A 6,000-nucleotide genomic window follows, 5' to 3' on the forward strand; every position below is an offset into this window, starting at 1 on the left:
GTTTTCTTTAAAATAGCAGGTCAAGGGTCCAAATCGAACATTGAATTCCAACTATGTAAAGTTTAGATTTTGTTGCCGAATTTGTGTCATTCATTTTGATATTCGATTTACTTCGCTATATGATCTACCCCAATTAAAAATAGTCTCTACTCCTTGTATGCTATGTATGTGCTTGCAGGAGAAAATTAAGGAAAAGTAGGTAATGGAAGATAGAAATTGAGTTTGTAAACATTAAGGTTGCATTAGCATATTGCTTTTAGTGCTCCTAGATTAAATAATATATAATATAGAGATATACAAGAACATCTAATTTTCCAAACTTAAAAATAGTGACCATATGCACTCGTCATATTATACATACTAGCCTTCACGTATGCGCTGGTGCGAGTGTAGAAGGTTTTTTTTTTTTTAATCATGGCATGATACGCGCGACTTACACATTTTAAATGTATTTATATGCGTGAATTGACAAACGGAAATTCAAAATTTTGAAGTAAATGAATAATCTTAGATCATGCTAGAAAAAACCCCTCACAAACCAATCAAAGCAGCTAAATTCACATAATAAAATCAATCTTTCAATTTCCATCTACATTCTATTGAATTTACATTAAGAATAGAGACAATAATATTTAATAAACAAATGATTGAATCACATTATTGCTAACCCATTGTGAGGCTAAGCCCACCCCTTCCCCCTTAGTGTAGATAATATCGTTTGTTCAACAAACAAAAAAACAATCATTTGACAACTAATTTAATCACATTATTATCCGCGTGCGAAATACCTTTTTTATAACACGCGTTACACGCCTCTTAAGATGTTTTGAATGTGTTTAAAAATAGAGAAAATAATATTTCATGAACAACTGATTAAATCACATTATTATTGCTAGCCTATTGTGAGGTATAATTAAAAAAATTGTACAAAAATAATTAAATATTAAAAAAATATTAAAATGACAAAAATACCCTTGCATTATTTGGTGGATTATTTTGGATTGCTTTTGAAATTTTTTGTTTTGGGGGCATTTTCTCTAAAAAATTTAGTAAACTTGTGAGCCCAAAAAATAGTGTTGGCTTTATATATAAAGATATGCATAATCATGGAGTCTCTAGGCAAGTTGGCGGCTTAATTTTTACTTAAATTTGCAATATTGATGTGGTTGATTGCCGCAAATAATTTTGTCAACTGCTTAAAATAACATTTAAGTGGTCCTTTGAATAATCTTCAACCTAAGTCCATTGCTCGTCAATACCATGGTCACTGGATAGTAATAATTACAAATTATTTGAGTTTTTTTTTTATATAATTTCCATTTTACTATCTCAAGCTTCACAGATATCCCGCTTTATTACACTTATTTTTTCGTCTCACTTTCATATTAAATACAATTTTCGCGAAACTTAAGGATAGTAAAAAGAAAATTGTCATATTCGTCGATCCGCCAATGTTGCGGCACATTGTATGGCCAAGTTGGCCTCTCATTCCAATTCTGTTTTTTGTTGGTACGAGGATCCTCCGAACTTGATTCTGAATACACTTAATGAATTTGTATGACTTTACTATTATGTGGAATAAAACCACTATTGTTTCTCTCTAAAAAAAAAATTAAAAAAAAAGAAAGAAAATTGCCTTCTTTTTCTCATAAAGAAAGAACTGATCCAACATTTGGTATATAAAAGTATACCTTTGTTTAGGTGAGTATATAAAATATACTTAGCTCAACAAATTTGACTTAAATTTGCTTAATTATCTTCATATTACAAAATACTATCTAGAATTGTATTATATTTTTTTAGCAGGGGTGGTGCTATATACACAAATTCATGCATTAAATTTGACATTAAATGATGTGGCACATCTTATATCATATAAATTTGATTATAATTATTAATCAGTATAAATTTAAGAACAAGACTTCCCTGCTGAACATTTCAGCAAGAATCCCTGCTTACACTCAATCCCGGGTGGAGCCGTTAACATTATTCTTTTGACCAGTTCATAATTGTGGAGTTGTGTGTTTTCTTTGACATGTGTAACTTCTTGGTTTGTTTTGAGAACCGCGTTTGACATGTATGTCCGTTTCACTTTTTTTATTTTTTACCAATCATTGACAGAAATGAGCACATAGTTTGAATTTGAGAGATAAATCCATAAGATCCATCATACCTCTCAATAAAAGCATCATGGTTAAGGGAGTAATAATTAGAAAGCAGTTGAGTGGGACTTGCTCCCAACTTTAATTGAGCTCCAAAATCATACTCATTAATTTAAACCAAATTGGAAGATGGGCATATGCTGAATAAACCTTCAAGTGATTTCCATCCACAAGTTGGTGGGTTGGATTTCAAGGGCAATCTTTGAAGTTTGAAGCCTATCTCCGACACCAAAGTTGTCCATATCATGTGGCAGCAAATCTTACAAATTATGGCTACGGTTATTTTCAGAATTCCATAATTACGTTTGCCAAATTAGTACGAAAACTTTTTAGAGTTGTCAAAACCCACCAACATTGTGGGTCATTGGTTTTGCGTGTGACTGAATATTCATATCTACTGGAGGCCTCGTTGTGCAAGTCCTCTGCATGAGTGTTTTTCAAAGGGTTAGGTCTAATTAACCTATGCCTAAGCTTTACTTAGCTACTAACCATGATCCACTAAGTAAAGAATAAGCAGGTAAATGGCAATATAAACAGCATAGGAGATTCAAAATACGCGGTGACACACCCCGATCCTAGAATCAAGACGTGCTGGCTATCACGTGGGCGTGACGTAACCAAAAGTGCGATGCAGAAGCAATAGATAAGAGAAATACGAAGAAATAAAAACCAATTACTAGCAATAATATCTAACTAACATGCTAGAGTGAGTTTAAGTGTGAAACACACATATTTAGAGCATAAGTACTAGGTGCAGTCAAGTAAGACCATAACTAAATTACAACATCTGCAGGTGAGTCCTACATTTATGTAGTTTGTCAGTACGTCGTAGAAATCCTCGTGGGCCACCAACACCGCTAATTAGAACCTGGACGGGCGCAAAACAAAGTTGAGTGGGTCAGTAAAACAAAGCTTTTTGAAAACACTTCATTTAATAACATTTCTAACCCCTCGCTGTAAAACTTGTATACTTTCCCAGAAAATAACATAATATGCATATAATTATTCAAATATCTCAAATCACCAATCTTTATCAAAAACCAGAAAGTATGCCATGCATGCATATTATGAAATATCTGAGTTAGTAATTGATGCATATATATATATGTGAAATGGTGCTGTGGACGCACATGTGAGTATTAGATGAGTTTTATGTTAATCATGTGATTTATTGTGATGTGAATTGTATTGAAAGCTCAAACCTGCACCCCTGGTGTTAGTGCTTATATTATTCACCCCGCACCACACGCTCACCTTGGATTCAAGTAGGTGCATGTCGTACAGACCATTAGAGGGTTCCAACATGTCGTACAGACCATGTGAGGTGGTTCCGACTTGTAGGTGATTTTAGATTATTATACAATTGTTGATGAGAGAAGCACTAGAGCGTATTCTTACACCTTTCTTATCGTACATACTACTTCAGGTAGTTCCGATGTATGTGCAGAGTAACGTCGTACAAGTCACTGTGGTGACTCCAGTTGGTTGGATATTGAGCTATTGAATTAACCGTACATGACCAACTGCAGGGTCTCCAGTTGATTCCTTATTTCACCTGTTATAATGTTGCACCCTTATTCTGTTATTGACGCTTATTGCATGGCCCTGGGCGGATCACTTCCCGGGCCCGCTCCACCACCGTAGCACGATATTGTCCGCTTTGGGCTTACCATTCCCTCACGGTTTTGTTTTTGGGAACTCACGAGCAACTTCCCAGTGGGTCACCCATCCTATGAGTGCTCTGGTCTCCTTCTCGCTTAACTTCGGAGTTCCCAAAAACAAAACCGTGAGGGAATGGTAAGCCCAAAGCAGACAATATCGTGCTACGGTGGTGGAGCGGGCCCGAGAAGTGATCCGTCCCGGACCAGGATGTGACACGCGGCATCTTCCAGCGTTAAGAAAAGAAGTATCATTAGAGGAATAGTTATTGGTGAATATAGTAAACATTGCATAATTAATGGGAGATAAATTAATGTAAGCAACATGATGATATCCATGCGAGACAAGAGGCCCGGCCTGGTTTAGGGTGAGTGGCTATGCTAAATGAAGTAAGTGATTTTAGAAATCACATATATGGTTGGAACAATGTAGCTTGACTATGTTCATAACCATTAGGCTTAAAGTTTATTTTTTGGGTAGTGCTATTCACACACCTCTTTTTTACTTTCCATACATTCTTATTAATTTGAGTTTATTGATTTTCTTCAATTCATTTGATCTGATAGTCGAAAATTGAAAGAGGGTGTCGGGTATCACCAACCTATTTCTTTTTAGAAGTTTAATTGAATTAATAATAGGGTAGTGTTATCTACACACCAATTTTTACTTCTCACACGCCCTCTCAATTTTCGGCCGTCGAATTGAATGAATTGAAGAATATTAGTGACCAAATATTAACAAGGTATATATGGGTGTAAAAACGGGTATGCGAATAGCACTATCCCAATAATATATGTACAATGTTAGCACATGGATATTAAAATAGCATATTTATAATTTAATTTTGTATGTTTGTAAATCTTAATAAAAATAATTAAAAAATATCTAGAATTCAACTAAAGTAATGGATGCCATCTAAACAATAAGAATAGTTAATATATTGTAGTTGAAATAGTAACAAGGATTGATAAAAAAAAATTAAAAAAAATAGTACCAAGGAGCTTCTCATCCTTTCTAATGCATGCAGACTTTGGATTTGAACTCCATGGCATTCGTTGTTATATCCTTCCCCCAAATCTTAGTATAGACATCGAAAATGTTTTGGAACAATTTTGAAATTTCATGTTTTGCCTCATTTACAACAGTTTTCAAATATTTAAGATTTTAAAATAGTTTTGAAGAAAAATTTGAATCATTAAACATTAATATGAAAACATGAGCTTTTAAAAGGAACCATAGTTAGTGAAACACGAAACCATAGTACATAAAAAATATCTACGTGTATTATATATCCGACAACTTTGATAAAAGAATATTTTGGAATATTTCTCCTTTTTAAAATTTTAATATTTAATTATTTTTATTTCTTCAATAATATGTTAAAATACGTATAGAGAATATGTTATATATGCCTTATTGAAACAATGTGTGAAAATAACGTGTATTAAACGTGAAAAGTACGTACTTACGTGTATGATACATTGGAGTTTTTAAAAAAAATGTACAATTTAATGAATCATTAAAACATGTACAGAAAAATAAGGTATTGTGAAAAGTGCGTACGTATGTGTTTAATACGAAAATTTACATTTTCTTGGTTGTGTTCTTGTCTCACATTTAGGGTTTTCAATTTCATCTTGTATTGGGCTGTTTTATTTAGGTTGTGCTTATGTTTCTGGGCTTTTTTATTTTAGGCTTTTATATCTTGTAATATTGAATTGAAATGGAAAATCTTTTCGAACATTTTCTTTCATTAGTGAACGGCTGAATTTAATTAAATAAGGTTTAGTTGAATTGCATTCATTCATTATTTTTGGTGAAATTATGTGCTGGAGAGAAAACCTCCGGAATGAAATGTTACGTTGTCCTTGACCAAAAAAAAAAAAAAAAAAAAAAAAAAAGAGGTTACATTGACCCAAAAACATAATTTCTAGGTTGGATACCAAATGAACCTCACATTACATTTCACTCCCAAATGGGCCAGAGTAAAAGAACAAAAAAAGGCCAACCATTTGGGCCTTCTGGTTTATTTTCATAAGCCCACATATATTCAAGAAAGGAAAAGGAAAAAGGCCCATAGTTCACAATACACGCGCTCGCGCTCTAGAAGCGCGTGTGTCTATAACTTGCCACGTCAGCTGCGACTGTAATTGGCAGGGACGGATTTGGATCCTCTCCT

This window comes from Malus domestica, chromosome 13 (genome assembly GCF_042453785.1).
Source record: "Malus domestica chromosome 13, GDT2T_hap1".
In the NCBI taxonomy this organism is placed as follows: domain Eukaryota; kingdom Viridiplantae; phylum Streptophyta; class Magnoliopsida; order Rosales; family Rosaceae; genus Malus; species Malus domestica.